The following is an 18,899-nucleotide window of genomic DNA, read 5'->3' as shown; positions in this document are numbered from 1 at the left end:
GCACGGCATTCCGCTGATTGTTTCTTTGTGCAGCTCATCTTTTAATCTGAAACTGTAGCAACCAGCTGCTGTGCTGCCATGTGCTAATATCGTCCAAACACCTCAAGGATTCTCTAATTTGGCCTACACAGCTCCAAGGTCAGATTGCGAGGCATGCACTAGCGCATGTTTGTAGGGGCCAGGCTTTCATTTATCTTAAATACCACCTTTTATCTGGCGGGATACGGGAGATGGACAGCAACAGTTCACCTTTTACATTATGTTGGATTTCTAATAATCTGCTCACAGTACAAAAAAATACACTAAGTTAAAGGAAATGGGGTGCTAAGCTCTATAACCCGCAGGACACAGTTTCAGCGGTGGATAAAATGAGGACTGTTTAGCTGAGCATTGAACCCCCTAATAATTTAAGCACCAGGTTAGCTAAAAGTGCCCAAAATAACATGAGTCATAGATTTAGAAAAATACTTGTCCGAGGATGAAATGCGATCGTCACATTGGGGGAGGGAGCCTGAGGGGGGCATTGGCAGGTCCTCGCTTTAGTGGAAAGTATTTCTGGCATGGCAGCTTGCATCCTCTCCCTCCTTGAGCCCTTGATTCTGCGGGGAACACAGTGGGGGTGTATGGTTTCAAAAAGCAATGATGTATAGCCCGAGATGGCAACAATTCTGAAACAACTGAGCATAGTTTTCGCACTGAATGCTGTAAGAGCTGGATCATGTATGTGTCTTCTAATTGTTTGCATAGCGCCTTGTCCCGCAAATAGGGTGGGGCAATGCTATCTCAGTTAGATACTGGGCCACATCTAAGCCATAGCACATTTGATTCACAGTAATTATTGCGTGGGGTAACCTCCCTGGAGCCAGAGTCTCCAAGAGAAAACAAAAGCAGGTGACAGATAGGCCACATCCACAGATGTAACATGAAAGTAATAGTCAAGCAAAGGATGCTGAACCAGTGCACAATTAATAGGTTTTTGGTGTGTGAAGGCTTTCATTGAGATTTCTTTCACTGGCAAGTATGAGCATGTCGAACTGTTGTAGGAAGAGCTGTACAAGTTAGAATAAACAGACATAGGTTGCAATCTCGCCTTAGCCCCTGCTGCTCAATTTTGGTAATCATTTTGAAAAACAAAAAACACTGACATGCTTACTTCTCTGCGAGAGTTTGCTTTGCAGCATGCCTCTTACAGTTCATCTTTGGTGCAAGGCTGGCATCCACACCCTAGAGCCATTACCACCTCATAAATCTCAATCAGAATCTAGCTAAGGTGATGGCTGACAACAAAACGAAAGTGATAACAAGTAGGACAGGGGTGATATATGTGTCTGCACACAGTGAGATGTTGCACTGTGGGAGGGGCCCCAATCTGGCTACACATCAAAGGAGTAGTTACACTTTTTTAAGACTTAAACAGATCATGGTAATGCATAGGGGGTCATTACGACATGGGCGCAAAGGGATACCGGGCACCGGTAATGACACCGGTGCCAGTAATCCCTTGGTGCCCTATTCCGAGGTCCCTTTGCGGTTCCCACCCTTAATGCCTGGTTTTACCAGGCGTTATGGACGAGACCCGCAAAGGGATACCGGGGTCAATAACGGTACTGAAATTTGCGGTGCCGTTAATGATGCCTTCCCCCTTCCCATTGAGCCCTACATGGGCTCAAATGAGAATGGGGAATGGCTTTTCAAATGGGGACTTACCGGTCCCACAAAGGTCGGAATAGACCGGTCAGTCCCCAAACCACCAGTCGGTGGCGATACCGGTATTGGTGCTAGTCATGGCACTAATAGCGCCATGACTAGCACCAACCTCGGAAAGAGGGACATAGTGTTCTGAGGAGGAATTGCAACCAAGTTCAGGTCAGATCAACTAAACCTCTAAATTCCCAGTTTGTTCATTCACTACAGCACAACCTTTGTTGCAAGTCCATCTTTCTTTGGGGAATACATTATAAAATGCAATGATCGAAGTTGAAGTTAATATTGATAGGTTTGAGTTCCACCATGATGAAGAAGATAGCCCAGTGAGTTACGCACTAGTTGCAAACATATGTGTTTGTATTGTAGCGGTTTATTGAGAGGCCACCCTCAGCACAGGGAGCTGTTCTATGTCAAAGGGGAGGAAGGATAGCTCAGGGACAGTGTGCTTGCCTTGGAAGCAAGACAATGCAGTACAACACAGGTTTGAATCCCAATCCCATGCTTAGAAACCACTCATAGGTATTAAGTGCATTATAAAAGAACAATTATAAAAAATGTTTTTAAGAAAAACTTTTTTCACCCCTATTTCAGATTTATCTCATGCCCTTTAGATCCCTCCCCCAGTGCCACTAATGAGCCAAGAACCAGGCCGGTGTACAGGAAATATATTTATATTTATTTGAAATATAGGTAATGGAGATCACACTAAAACTACGCACACCACTTTCTTTGTGGCACGCATTTAAACTTTTTTTTAAATAAACAAATCACACAAGTTGGTTGGGAAAATCACAATACTTTACTTTATTCCGAATTCAATTCAAGAAAAAATCAACTCTGGTCAATGAACTAAATGAATTTACATATGCAGTGCTCTGCAATTTCAATTTTTCTGCAGGGCTGAAAAAGACTACAAGTTTCGTTTACAGATTTGTACAAATGCATATGGCAATTATTATTTTACGCACACTTTTGCTTTGAAATAAACACAGGGTGATTTAGCAGTTTATTTTTCAGACCCCACTCATTTAAAGGTCTGTGTTGGGGACGTCAGACAGAACATTTGGAATGATTTAGGAATTTTTGATTTTCAGACCACTCCCCCTCCACTTAAAGGTCTGTGTTGGGGAAGTCGGACAGAAGAATTTGAATGATTTTGGAATTTTGGATTTTCTGACCACCCTCCACTTAAAGGCCTGTGTTGGGGAAGCAGGACAGAGACATTGAGAAGATGTGGGAATTTGGGATTTTCAGACCCCCCTCCATTTAAAAGCCTGTGTTGGGGAAGTTTGACAGAAAAATTGGGCAGGGTTAACAGGAAAAATAGGATTACCCAATTACATTACAGGCTATAGTTTTCAGCATACACTGGGAATGAGCTTTGTTAATTTTGAATCTTAATAAAAACACACCTTGGTGTTTTGCTAAAGGGGAATTCATAACATTAATATTCAGTCAAATAGGCTAAGAAGAAGCTACACAGTTTTGCCCCCCCCCCAAACCCACAGCCCTCTATAAAGGGAAAGGATTTAAGGCAAGCAGATTCCTGCAACTTTTGGTTTTAAATGGCTCAATTCTACTTACATTGAAAACCTCTGTTCAAAGTTCAGTAAAGCCAGCTTCATTTCAGGACCCTCTTTGAGGACAGGTCAGGGTTCCGGTCACACCACTCTCAAGGATGGTCCCCAGCCCTTTACCATAGGGCCCAGTCAGCTTTTAGACCTCCCCAGCAATAGACAGCTCACCCAGATGCATGTTCAGCAAATCTCCTTTGGTGTTTCCTTGTGGCTGTCAGTTGGTAATTTTTATCAGCTCTCTCCTTCTCTCATCGTACATCTACTTTATATACGAGTAATGGCACCATCAAGATTTCAATATTGGGCAGTGCCCTGCAAGAATTCTTGTAACCAGGATTGAACACTTACCCTTCTCTCTCCCCCAAGGCCAGCCTCTCTCTAAAGATTGGTTTATGAGTTTAGAGCCGAAATATGACAAATCCCATTTGAAAGTCCCTTTTTATATCAATGTTTTGACAAAAAGTAGCTATATGGCAAAACTTCATAATTTACAAGTAACTGCCATAATTTATATATATTCTGCTTCAGCTAATCATGGGGAATTCAATAAAACGTCAGCCTGGGCAGCACCATGTTGCAGGGACGTGTGGCAATTTTCCACTGTTTATACAAAAAGCATAATAGTTATGAACATGCAATTTACTCTCCAAATACCTAATTGTACCCTCCACCAGTCCACCAACTCTTACATTTGTGACATTTTCAGAGCAGTCAAAAACACATTTTAGCTTGTCATTACAATTCCCTAGGTCGCAGGTGGATGAGTTTTTTTTCAACAAAATCGCCTTGAAATTATCTCTAAAAATGTAACTTAAATGAATGCAATGCGACTTGTGGTTGCTGAGAAAAATGCATCATTTATAATAGTCCTTTTAAACTAATAGGAAATCTTCATGTGTATGCAAATCGGATCGCTCCTGTCTCCAAGCCATTTGCCATTCCTGGCCAGCATGTGACTTGTTATCTGAAATTGACCGCCATTCTGATCTGCAAACATTCTATTGTCTTGTATTTATTTCAGAGTTCAGCTTCTCTTGATTGCACAGCTCCTCCCCACATTCCAGTCACACACTGGCTAGAACGTTTGCCATTCTGTTGTTTGAAGTTGGTGAGCTGCAAGTCATAAATAGCCGGGATGCAAAAGCTTCAAAAGAATTATCTTTCCAGACCAGAAGGTCAACAGGTCTGCAGTGGGGGAGTCCTTTGTGAAGTCTGCCCAACAACAAACAAAAGGGACGACCTCGGGCCTAATTAAATTTACATGTGGCGCATGGAAACAAAGTGGCCTATTCTTTTCAATTGTTGCTGGTATTTTGAGTATACATTACATCTTGTCAACACACACTAAAGGCCTCATCACAAGTTGGGCGGTATCCCGGTGGTAATTGCAGTGGGAAATCACCCAATGCAATTAGCGTTACTGCTACTCGGTCCAGCGCAATTTGCTCTGGATCACGAGTAGTGGTAAGGCTGTATTTACTGCTGGAACAAATACCGCTTGCGGTAATAGCACAAAAAAGACCCATACCACCAGCGCATTGACCTCCAGCTGACAGCTGGAGGTGAATGTGCCCATGTAGGGGCCATACTCAGGATTGGGCAGGGCGGTAAATGCAGTGCTGCATTTGCTACTCCGCCCAACTCTTAATGATGCCCTAAGTCTTTTCCCTGAGATCTTTATGCTAGCGGGGGAATATTTTTCTCATGTCTTGCTTTAAAACTGCAAAGCCATTTTAGTGTCAGTGTTTGAAAATCCAGCTATTTATGTAAAAGGGGCCTTTACATTGCTTCTGCTACTGTGAAATAAAAGGCTGTTTTTCCTTTTGTAATGACAGATAGGCCATATACATGCTGTTGATCGGAGCACTTACTTTGCTACTAAACAACATACCTTCAGTAAAAAGAACTAGTTGTGTTAAATAAAATAGCATCATTATGGTGCCAGTCTATTTAGTGGTGGTACATCTTTTTCCTCACACCAATATTCTTTACAGAAAGAGCAGCATTGAACGATAAATGATACCTGCTGCATTTCCCAGTGTCACTCATTTACTGGTTTATGCAAAATGCACAATGGGAAGAGATTTTAGTGTATCTCAAAGCCCTCTTATAATGGCCCCTTCATCTCTTCTTTACTTTATTTGTGCTTTCTTTGAGACATATTTTTCATTATATGGGTCCCCTTTAATCAATGTCCTGTTTTCTTAATCAATTCCAGCGAGTATGTCACATTTTAGAATGTACACATTGTGAGGAATTGCCATCTGACAAGGGTGCAAATCCCTTTTTTTTATGTTTATTAATACATAGGCCCTGATTCATGGATTATTTGCACCGAATAAAACGGGATTTGTGCGCCATTCTACCCGCAAATCCCCATTTGTTAAACAGGGATTTGCTGGCAGAACGGGCACAAATCCCGTTTTTCTCGGTGAAAATAATCCATGAATCAGGGCCATAAAGTCATGCAGGTAATTCCAATTCCAAAAGGGTAATCTGTGAACCAGGTTCCCCTTTTTGTCAACTCCAGGCCAAAAGCATAGTGTAGTGGTGCCCGGTTCCATCAGTAGCCTGATCTGCAGCACCTGCTCTTCTCATGGCGTAAAGCAGATTCAAAGGTCACAAGATGCCCATTTGACAGCCGCAGCAACAGTCAAGTTTCTGCAGCACAGGAGTGGCATTTAAGATATGCTCCCCTGTACCAAAATGGTTTGCTCTAGCACTTTGAAGAATCTCATGTGCTACATGGAATTACCAATAATGACCTCAGACCCAAATAACCGGACAGACTCAAAGAATATGGCAAAGTACTACTTTATTATCAGCTAAGAAAAATGTAGGCCAATATGGTGAACAACAAACTGTAGTCCACTCATGCACACTTCAACTTTGATTACACAAAGACTACATACATCTTTTTACATCATCTATGATGCCATCCTACATGGCAAACTGTAAAACCTATTGAATGGAGGGATTGGCTAAAGAAGCATATGTACCAATATATAATATTCAGTGAAAAAACGTTGTTAAAGGGATATTATGTTAAGTTGCACTAATAAAATCCTATCAAATTCAGTGGAAAAACTGTGTTCAGGTATATTATGGTTACAAGTAAAATCGAAAACCCCCAGAAATTCACCAGTTATGGTAAGCTAAGCAACCATAACTCACGCCACCACTGTACACTGCTAAGACTAACACCAGGACATCAAAGATGACATATGTTCTTGCAGTACTTTCCTTATGGTTTGATCTCAGCTCATGGAGCATATACATGGGGCAATAAGCAGGCCTCAAACCCACAAATCATTTCTGTACATGAAGATAAACATTTATGTTATTAACAGCTTCTGATGATGCTGCTTCTTTTTTGCTTACTTTAGTTTCCCTGTATGTGCCTCTGATTTCTATGCATTGTGGTCTTTATATGTATGGTTTGCAGTACCACAAGTGTGTAGTAAGTGTTGAATTATTATCTGGTTAGTACATGTTTAACAGTACTCAAAACTCTGAAAAGGTAGCATTCATTATTTTACTATCCAACATTGCAAGATTATACATATTGTACCTCTATGGTGCATGCTGCAGAAATTGCCTATGCTTATGTTTGATTAGGGTCTGTACTAACAACAACACTGCAATAGAATTTTGTTTAGAGCAGTACATTCTTTAATAGATTAAGTAGTTCATGATACGTCTCCCGATCACTCCTGACATCTTTTTACCAACATTATAATCACAACCCTTGTAGAGACTTCTCATCAAAATTAATTTCACAAGTGATGTCATCAGTGATGTCATCAATGACATTTGTGATGTCATCTTTGATGTCCTGGGTCTTAGCAGTGCACGCTGCTGGTGCAAGTTACGGTTGCTTAGCCTACCATAACTGGTGAATTTCTGGGTTTTTTCGATTTTGCTTATAACCATAATATCCCTGTAACACAGTTTTTCCACTGAATTTGATAGGTTTGTATTAGTGCAACTAAACCATAGTGTCCCTTTAACAAAGTTTTTTTCACTGAATTTGATAGGTTTTTTATAAGTGCAACTTAACCATAGTGTCCCTTCAACAAAGTTTTTTCACTGAATTTGATAGGTTTTTATTAGTGCAACTTAACCATAATGTCCCTTTAACAAAGTTTGTTCACTAATATTTCATGGGTTTTTAAAAGGATGCCCTTAATTTGTCTACATGCCCCTTACATCATACTGACCACCCCCTACCAACAACATGATAGCCGCAAAGTCTGCGGACTGTGCGACTGTCCGCGGACTTCGGGCAGCATTCACACTGCCCAAAAGCACAGGGGTTACCTTACATTGTTATATTGTGCAGCGAACATGCAGAAGATGCTCAAAGTGCAACACATAGGTAGCACATTCAAAAATTAAATATGAATACAAAATCTGTACTTATGAAACCAGAAGTACAATTTCATAGGTTGTACAACATAATGGAATGCACCAAGCACAAAAGTGACCTGTGCATTTAACAATATTACCTCAGTGCATCCTTGCTTACAGAGTCAGAAGCAACTGTCAGAGGCAGGTCCACCCTACTAAGAAGAAACCCATACACAAACTAGTAAGTACACTATATTTCTTCCTGTAACATTAGAGTTTGTTCTATGTACATGAGTTGTAAGAAATAGAATTATTGTTTTCTTTAAACAGAAATGGCAAGCTCCCTGGAGTGGCTAGAGGAAAATTTCCCCCACGATGAAATGAGTGATGGAAATAACTCTGATGGTACACACTACCATTTTTAAAGTAGAACAAGTAATGTAAATTGTTTCACATGGCACTAAACCATGGTTTTCTTTTTTACAGTACATAGTGCAAATTAAGAAAGTGTGCCTGAATTACCAGCAAATGAACAAGAAGACGAGCACAGGCAGCCCCAAAATGCAACTGTGTCAAATGAACTAATAACTCTCTGCAAAAATAGATGAGCTCATCAATAATTTTGCACAGTTAATGTAATTTGTAAAAAGGCATATTACAGACAATATTAGCTGCAACTGCCCCACGTGTACCTGTGCCCTTTCCCCTGTCCCAGCCAATCATCCCCACCAAATCCCTTTAATCACTGATGCTATGATGAGACGTCAATCCCTTCCTCCCCTGATGAACATCCTGTCGAAAACCCCAATTCCCCCATATCCCCTGTATATGTTTGCCATTCTGATACCCCTTCCCTTTCCTAATGTAGTCTATTTTTGTGTGTAAATAAATATCTATGTGTATGCTGTTGGTGTGTTTTTTTTTCTTTTTAAAAAGCCCTGTTTGGAGTCTGCGGACAGCAAGACTGTCCCGGCTGTCCGTAATCAAAATAGAGGTGCCCTCCCCCCGAACAGCAAGCCAATCTGGAGGCGTACGCAACCAAAATGGAGGTACCCCCGAACAGCATGCCTGTCCGCACATGTCTGCAAAGTCATGACGCACCTTTATATGATTCGGGGCCCGACCCTGTCCTGCGGACACCTGGGCGCATACGCATCCGATCCCCTGTGCCCTCCGAACACTGCTTCTCTCCACAGATGTCCCTAAAGTCGGGACGCACTTTAATTATTTTTGGGGTCCCATCCCTGTCCTGCGGAAACCTGGGTGCATGCACACCCGATCCCCTGTGCCCTATGAACACTGCTTCTGTCCACACATGTCTGTAAAGTCGTGACATACTTTAATTAGTTCGGGGGTCGCACGCCTGTCCTCCGGACACCCGGGCGCATGTGCATCTGATCCCCTGTGCCCTCTGAACATCGCGCCTGCCTGGAACTGTCCGTTCGCACGTGTCACACTTTTAATTAGTTCAGGGGTCCCAACCCTGTCCTACGGACACCTGAGTGCATGCTCACACTGCATCCCATGCAAGAGGTGTCCTACGAACAGCCGTCCTATCTGTAGACATTTGGGGATGTCATCATGTGACTGCACCCGCGCTGAGCGTCGGGCCTATCTGTGGACACTGTCCGTACCCCTGAACAGTTTAAAAGTCATTTTTTGGCCAATCCAGTGATTGTTTTAAGCTAAAGCGTCACCCCTGCAGAGGTCCCAGACCATGCCCGGGTCGATCTATAGACTTTTTGAAACTTTCTGAGCCCTGTCTGAGGCTCGAGGTGTCCGCAGAGCGTGCGACTGTCTGCGGAGCACACCCCTATGAAATGCCACACCCCACTGCTGCTTCTCATCGTGTTTCTGGCTGACCAGGACTGAGCACTGCAAGAGATTGCAGTTTCTGCTGTGCTCCTTTTGGTGTGCTGCCTTTCTTTCATCCACAATGGCATCCATGGCTGCTGCAGCTGCCTCAGCACCACCACCACCTCCATAACCACCACCATCACCATCTGGAGGGCCTGGAGAGGGGAACAGGCTTGGTGATGCAGAGGGGGATCAAGAAGACGAAGAGGATGAGGTATTGGAAATCCCTGTTACCGGCTGCCAGTGTGAGTCTTGGGTGTGGAGGCTATTTACCACCATTGGGGGGGTACCCAAAGCAGGTGCGGCCAAGGTTCCATGCACTGAGTGCACTCAGTTGTGGAAAGCCTGGGCTGCATAGCTATGTGACCACCTCCATGCAGCAACAGCTAAGGTCGAACCACAAGGCAGCAGTTTGGAGGGTTGTGACTTTCGAAGGCGGTAGCAGATTGACATCCTCTGTCGCATCCTCACCATCTGCTCCTGCCACCACAAGAGACACTCCTGGGGCAGGGGATACCTGAACATGCCACAGAGGCCAACATAATGCAGTGGACCCTTACCTTTCGAGGGTCACTGTACTTTGCATGTACTGTGATGCTGTACTCTGCTGAGGGGAGCAGTTTCAAATTGCTTTCGAGGCTACGGTCCGGGAGCATGAGAAACAGTGCCCCCTACCTAAGTGAGGCCCACCCAACATCTTCCTCTCTCCACCTGCCCCTTTATCACTGTAGTTGGTGCCCCTTCCCTAACCTCCCTTCACTTTCCACCATTGTGTGCCTCATTTAAAAAAGCCCAAAAAATCATAAAACACAAAAAATGAAATAATAAAACAGTTCTTTTCAGAGCCACCTTTCACAGTTCAAAAATAGAAGAACCAAAAAAAAAGGTGCAGGCCCCTGCGCAGCCTGCGAAGTCGGCGGACAGCGCGGCATTCCGCGGACATCCAAAAAATGTAGGTGGTATCTAAACCATTGCACTCTTTTGCGTGAGAAAGTGGTGGCTCTGAAAAGAGCCTTTTTTCATTTTGTTTGTTTTTGGAAGGGTTTTTTCAATTTTTAAAGTAAAGTAGACAACACCTACTACAAAATGCTTGCTATAGTTACAAAAACTGCTTCAAAGGATTTCAGATATTTCATAAAAAAAGCTGATTGCCATCAATAAAATGGATTTAATCTCTATGAAAAATGTTGGTGCTACGAAATGTAATGTTTTCATTACTGAAGGATGACATGGTAACATCTTTAAAAAATGCACAAACAGCCTTGTTGACAATGCGCCTCGCTTTCTCCATGCGCGTAACAAACGAACTGGAGCGCAGCCATATCTGTCTCTGGGCAATGCGAGAAAGAATTACCCGTGAGTTCCAGAACATGTCCATGATTTTCCCAAATGTCTCCTTCATCGCAAACTGCAGTGAAATTCCGGTAACATGGCCTAAACTGTTTCCTCCAGAATGAAAAATAATAATTGTTGGAGCGTGACCAAATTGCCACAAAATGGGACCAAGTCCACACACTTCATCCCACGCACTCCATACCAGGTTACATCAACATGAGGAAATCCAAGATGTTCAGCTACTCCACACTGATCTGCACACACCTGCAACCAATGGATCCATGAATCCCCAGAAATCCATGCACTCTGCCTCCTGAAAGACACAGCCATAGACATCTGCACTCCTCTCAGCAAACAGACCTTCTGGCAAACTCTCTCCTTGCATACCACACCCAGGAAACCAGGAAGTCCCATTTCCATGCCTGCCATCCTCAAAGCCCTGGATGTGGCATGTGCTATCCGTGGACTACCACAGTGTCCGCGGACAGATCGTCTAATGCAAAGGGATCGGGAGAGAAATTAATCCAGGGTAATGTATTTTCTCTTTAGTGGTGACTCTGAAAAGAGTCTTTTTTAGTAATGGGCTTGTAAACAAACACCTTTTTTAAAAATTAATTTTGGACTTTTCTCTTTTCTTTCTTACAGGCTTACATGAACCTCTTCAAAGCATCCCTTACATTGTAAAGGAAAATGGTATTTCCAATGTTGGACAAATAAATGCCATCTGCAGTAAAGAAAATCACACTCAGAGAATCAATGTTCTCATTCTCAAAAGATAATATCCCAGCACAGACAAAAAACAAGAACACCTTGCTGCATCTGGCTAAGGACAGAAGACATTGAGGCTGTTCCATAGTGCTCTAGGTTGTATGTGTGAAAATACCACCCTTGCACTTGGGAAAATCAGCATCAGTGCCTTCACCAAGTCCTCCAGTGCACTCAGAAAACTTACTGCTCTGATATAACCCAAATGCAGTCCTCCACAGTGCACCACAAGCAGATTTGGACTTTTGAAAGTGGCCATATCTCGCAAACTGCAAGCACACCTTGCAAATTGTGGCTGGCACACCACACCACAAAGCCTCCACTGCCTGAAATTCAAGATTGGCAGAAATGCCACTTCTCTCTTCATACCTCTGCAGATCACCCAAAAGCAATATCCCACCATACACACACAGACTCTCTCCATCTCTGCAACCACAGCCATCTTCACTACACAGAGCAATGAAAAAAATTAATTACCCTCTCTTCCTATAAAGCACAACCAGAACACCTGAATGACTAATGCCCACAGTCCCCTTTCCATGCCTGGCATCCTGAAAGACCCTGATGAATATGTGTGATTGTGTGCAATGCAACATTGTGAAGTACCTTACCTAACATATTATGCTATGTTTTTTTCACAGAGAAAGAACAAAGATTTCTCTTGCATTAACATGCACAACAAAGTCAATCTGTGCCCGCAATGGTACATCAATGAAAAGTACCATTTCCACTTCATTGGTATTGTGTCACTGTGTTCCAAAAAGTATATTCTGCCTATACAGTGAATATAATGACTATACACATATTATTGTAATGGGTCTTTCCAATAGCCAAATTCCATTTCTGTACACATATTATTACAATGATTGCGGCCAGTGGCCAGATTCTTGGGTGCATGGCTGTATTTCTTGGGTGCATGGCTGTATTATGCTGTGGTGGTTGTGGTCAGTCCCTAGACTCCGGCCATGCACCCTAGAGTCTAGGGACTGACCACAACCACCACAGCATAATATGGCCATGCACCCAAGAATCTGGCCACAACCAACACATGACAATTTGCCCTTAACTTCTCAATGTAAACACCATCTGCAGATATCAAGGTAGACCGCCAACCCTATTTTTCACCAATGGCAATATCACCATATCATCTAGATTCCACTCCCCTACTCTAAAAAGCCCTTTTGCAGTCACCATATAACCCCAAACATGTTTCTCCAACTGCCAAACACTACAAATGCAATTGATTATGCAGTAGTTGTACCAGTGCCTAGATTATTGGGTGCATGGCCTATTTTTAACCTATGCAAACATCCTCATATCATCTACATTCCACTCCCCTACCCTAATGAAGCCTGCCTGCATTCACCAGATAAACCGCCCGACGAGACCATGTCCGTGGACTACTGTGGTGTCGGCGGACTGCCATGCTCTGCACGCTCTTCTTCCACCTAAACAAATACATGATATCAACCATTTTACACTCCCCCACCCTTCCCAGCCCCTCTTCCCAACACCAAATGCACCAAAACATGTTTCCCAGCCCTGTTGCCCACTGCGCTATCCACGGCCAGCCGCGACATCCGCGGATAGAACATGGCGGGCGTTTTGGAAAAATATGACGCACATCACGCTTTTCACCAACCAATCAGTGGGCACATTGGTTGTCTGCGGACATTGCAGCACCCTCTGGACCAATCGGAGTCCTGTCCACGGAGCGAACAGGGAAATGGGTCCATGGAGCGGACCTAGCTATCATTAAGTTTTTTGGACCTACATTTTGCCTGTTTTAAAGAAAACTACTGGACAGACTTACACCAAATTTACAAAAGCGCGCTTTCGGGACAAAGCTGACACTCCTGCAGCAAATTTGGTGAAAATCCATCCACCAGTTTGGGCTGTAGGAGTGAGCAAAAAAAGATTTCCATTGCGTCTATGGAAGAAAAATAATTTTGGGACCCCTCCTATAACTTTGGCCCACCTTGACAAAACCTCACCAAACCTGCCAAAAAAATCAGAGCAGGCCATATACTTTTTTTTTGCAAAGTTTGGTGAGGATTCGTCCAGGGGGAGCAAAGTAATGAGCCACCCAAAAAGTGTTCTTCCTATGAGTTGAGCAACTTAACCATAACTAAGTATTAGTAATATTACTGGATGCCCCTTATCTGGTAGGCATGCTTTGAACCACCTCTAAATACGTATAATACAGATTATAGCAGAACAACAGCAGCGGGTTGGCCTGTGCAAAACTGTATAGCATGTTGCTACATCGACCCACTGATTGCTTGACATTCTCTCCCAACTTTGGACTTTCGGCTCGTTAGCAGCACTTAAGCAAAATGAAACTCAAGTGCAGAGAGTGACATCAGACTACTGCCCACTAGCCCAATTTGTCCCTCATCTCTCATCAGTCAGGCCCCAAGCCAAGGCTTCTTCTTTATAGTTGACCTTGAAGCCTGTTCTCTGTTCTGGGATTTTTAAGGGAGTGTAGGTACACCATTATCTTCGTCTGGAGCTTAACTAATAGCCCTTGTTTTTGACTTCTGAATTACGTGTGAGGAGACCATGATTTTGTCAATTTCAACCTTGTATTTACTGCTATTTGATTCAATTAAGCTGGGTGTCATTACTCCTCTCAGCCTCTGGAGACTTGCTCACTCTATCGTACCTGTGCTTTTTGCATCTTTGATTGTCCAAAACTTGGCACTTGCAGATGTTTACTTCTTTGCTTAATCTAAGAAAAATATGTCTTACATACATGGCTTATCCTCTTGACTCCCTTTGTGCTTTCCAATTATTCCTTGATGTAGCATCCTTGATCCCATGCCAATAGAGTCCTCTTTGTTCCTCACACAAGCCGGAAGATGACAAACAGGTATTTTTCCAATACTGCCTCGGGTGTATGAGAGACGATATGCACTCAGACAACCATATTGAATGTGTCCTTGCACTGAAATGGTGGAAGGATGTCTGCACCCATCATCGGACATCGAAGAGCTATAAGTGAAATGCAGGATTGTCAACACAGATATTGCTTCTGTCTGGGTTCCATTTCCTCTATCATGAGCAAGGTTGAATGTGCAGCAACAATGCCCGATTTTGCGCGCACACCTCTTTCCATTGCTGTAATTCAGTCCAAGACATACCTGTTCTGGAGGATCATACGCCTGATGGCACTCGTTCTTCTTTGATTGCATTAAATCCTTTTATTGGCACATTGATCATTTGTAGCAGCTCCCATCTGGCAATTTGTAACCACTTGGCATTTACTGCAGTATGGAGTCCTGCCATAAATATAGATGTAAATATCATTGCCGTCTTGCTGAATAATCTATGCTCTGCTGGAATATCATCATAGGCTGCTATTGACTTTGATGAAAAATTATTCTCCCTCTTCAGCCGATGGAGGTTGAGAGACCTCTTCTTTCTCTGGTATTCATTTATTTTTGGGAATTCGTCAATATGAAGGTCACTTTGGTGAATAACTAATGCAGGAACATGTATGACCTTGATAGAACATATTCCTCCCCAATTCTTGGGCAACTGCATACAATCTCTGGATCCACGGGCCCAATATCGATCCATCAGAACGGCAGTTCCTCCATTCATTCATGGTACTTCGATTATATGTTTACATCCTTTATTTTCTCCAACTCGAACCAGGCCTTTGTTCCTGAAACATGTTGTTGCATTATTTATTGGTGTTTTGGTCATAGGTCCTGATTCAACCCATAAAAATAGCCTAGAATACTTGGCCCAGGACTTTAGGCACATGGTGTTAACTATTTGCACTATGCTTACTGGTTCCTCCTTCAATAAGTGTGCGGCGCAAGATAACATTCCTTCTTCCCATCCTGTTCTGGTGGCAACTAGTCCATATACTAGTAGCTGAGGTCTCTCCCAGCATTCTGGTACTCCTGATTTTCCCACTATATCTGAACAATCCAGCCTCTTCATTTCAACAACCTTTATTTGTTCTCCAGCAAGGGATAGATATATAAGCATCTTGCTTGTCCAGACTATTTCTTATTCCATCTATTGTGTTTTCACATTAGCATCTTGATATGGAAATGTTCTCCTTGATCGCAATTGTAGGGTTGCTCATTTTCCATTGAATAGTCCTCTGGTTGTGCATGCTGCTAGATGACTGAAGCACTTCGCATCATGTGCAGGCGTTTCTCTCGCAATGAATGTAATGGCTGCGTTCATGGCCTAGAGGATGAGAGAACATACATAGCCGCTTTCATCTGACGTTCTCTCTCCCACCTCCTTCATGTGCTGATACCACATCTTATTCTTTAAATGGGCCGAATAATCAAGATATGTATTTATATTTTCATTATCTTCACCAACATCTCTCTTTGATCAAATAAATTGTTCAGAAGTATCAGGAAAAATATCACTTGAACCTATGTCAGGGAAAAAAGAGATGTCTCATTCTCAAATAATTCACTTGAATTATAAAATGATATCTCACGAAATGTAAAAAGCATAAGAAATACAAACAGGACATAAAGCAATGTGTAGTTGTAAGATGTATTGCCATAGTATTTAAATGCCACACAATATCTTGTAGAGTAGCTAATATTCTTGTATTCTTGTTAGTGTGCATTTTAGATACTAGAAAATTCCTAATCTGTTTTAATTTGATATGTACATTTGTTATTAGATTGCCAAGAAATGTCAAACTTTCCATGTGTTGTCTTACCAGAGCTGGGTAAGACTGCAATATGTAAGTTAAAACAGTATACAAGAATGTGTGCGATGTAATTGTGATATGCAGCATAGAGGATGCAGTGTGATCTTCTTCTTTGTATCTGGTACATCAATGCATTGTCTCTTGTACCAATCTAAAATAGTTCCAGAATAGCTGCAAGTCCATTCATTCCTTATTAGATTTAAGAAATGTCAATTTGCTTCCCAAGCGACTCTATAGATTCTTTATCTTTGCACTTGGTAATCGAACTGATCTGCATGCGCAGAACTTTTTCTCTTGCTTCACTGTCAGCAGATGCAGAGGGGTCAAGGCCTCTCCTTTGTACAGTTTGATGTTGTGCCGGTGCAGCCAGGCTTGTCTTCCTTGTAGCTTAACAGCTGTAGGAGTAACTTCTTCCACTTCAAATGGTCCCTCGAAACAAGGTTTATTCCAAGTGCGGACAAACTTGCGTACCGGCAACTGGTCCCCTGGATATAAACTAGGTTGCATTAACAGACTGTCAGGACCAATTGATTGGCTGTCTTCTTCAATCCTCTTTGAACCCTCCCTCTGATTCTTGATCTGTTGAGAAATAAAAGAAACACTATCAGTCATAGTTGCCAAAAAATCATGCATCTCATCACCTAATGTCTTTGCTACACTGTGGGCATCAGTTTCTAACCTAGTAGGAGGAGCAAGAGGTATTCTCATGTGGTGACCAGTCACCAACTCATGAGGAGTAGGTGGTGATCTGAGCCAGGCTGGTTTTGCAGTGCAAATAATGCAAGTGGTAGACAATGTAGCCATCCCTTCTTTAGAGTAATCTCACATTTCGCTATTCTCTTTTTTAGCAGTTCATTTAAACATTCACACAATCCATTGACCAGTGGGAGATAGGCAGAAGAGAACTTATGCTTTATACCTCATAAAAGAGTAACCTGGTCAAATAGTCAATTTACAAAATGTGGTCCATTGTCAAACCGCAGGACTTCCCACACACCCCTTCTTGAAAACACCTCACACACAAGGAATTTGCCAGTGAATGTGGCATTGGGGTACATGGACCTGCCTCAATCCATCTGGAGAAGGGACATACTACTACCAGCATGTACCTATAGCCATTGCATGTGTGCAAAACATAGCCACATAATCAATATGTAGATGCTGAACTAGACCATTGGGTCTAGGAATTGCTCCTCTCACTGTTCGTAAAGTGTATCCTGCTGCAATTATAGCAGCAAGACTCTTTTGAGTCGTATGCGCGGTGCTCCGGCACTACCCTTAAAAATAGCAGAGGCATAACTGGCTTTCCAGTGCTAGCCTGCCTCCAGAAAGCCTAGGTAGGGGATAGATAACACCCCTGCTATCTCCATAAATCTTGCTCTTCTTGTGGGGCTCGCCCTTGTAACTCAATTAACTGAACAATGGACAGCATATTGAAACCCTCTTTTAGCATCATACACCGCTCAAACATCTGTTTAACACTTTTTACTTCAAAATCAGAAATTCTTGGGAAACATGCTTCCTTTTTGGCTTCTAAATCTGCAGCTTAGTTATCGCAAGAAATCCTGTCTGTTCATTTAGTGTGGGCTGAGGATTATTTACTGCGATAGCCAATGGGAGTCTTAGTGCCTCAATATGTTTATCCAATAGGGACACATGTTGCAGTGGTGTGCCATTTGCATGGAGGAAGCCCCCCTTTTCCAGCTTGATAAACCTGTGTGTACAGTTGACGTCACATAGGCAGTGTCAGAGTACACCATCACTTCCTCATCCTCATATCTTTGAAGTGCAGCAATAAATACCACTAATCGTGTAGCCTGTGCTGAGCAATGCAAAGCCAATCTCACACTCATCACTACTTCAAATTCACCCTTACGGTTCAGCTTCACTACTGCTGATCCAGTAAGCATTTTGCCAGTCGTTTGGTCAATTTTTGAAGAAACATCAATAATGAGAATGTCCCCGCCTCTGAGAAGATTTTCTCTAACATGGGGAATTTCATCACAAAAAACTCAGTATACGTTGTGCAGTCATGTGCATAGTCATCCTTTCCTACTGGTTCTGCTATGAATTTTGCGGGGTTTACGATTCTGCATCTAACAATTTTGATCACAGGGTCCAAAACAATTACCTTGTATCCTGATGTTCTTTGTGTAGTTAATGTACTTTTGGGTTTTCTCTAGAACATAAAAAATAATGCATGCTCAACAAATAATGTTACTGAACACCCCATTGTAATACTTGAAATTTTTTCAATAGTGAATGCAGCAGCAGCTAACACTTGTTCGCAAGGGTAATGCTCTTTCATTACTTGATATATAATCACACTATAGTAAGCCGATGTTCTCAGTCTCCTTGATCTTTCCTCTGCCTTACGGTCAACCATTCTATCCTATTAAAACAACTCAAATGACACCCTCAGCATCACTAACCGGTTACTGGATTGGCTGACCTCTTTCCTCACTAACTGCCCATCCCAGTTGCACCTGGCCCTTTCTCCTCCACCACCTCACTCTCTACCTGTGGTTTCGCCCAGGGCTCAATCCTATCGCCATAGCTCTTATACATCTATTTTGCCCCTCTTGCTCATCTGATTTCCCCCTTCTCTTCTC

The sequence above is a fragment of the Ambystoma mexicanum genome, chromosome 3p (assembly GCF_040938575.1).
Source record: "Ambystoma mexicanum isolate Mex_15411 chromosome 3p, UKY_AmexF1_1, whole genome shotgun sequence".
Taxonomy (NCBI): domain Eukaryota; kingdom Metazoa; phylum Chordata; class Amphibia; order Caudata; family Ambystomatidae; genus Ambystoma; species Ambystoma mexicanum.
This window is presented reverse-complemented; position numbering follows the sequence as displayed.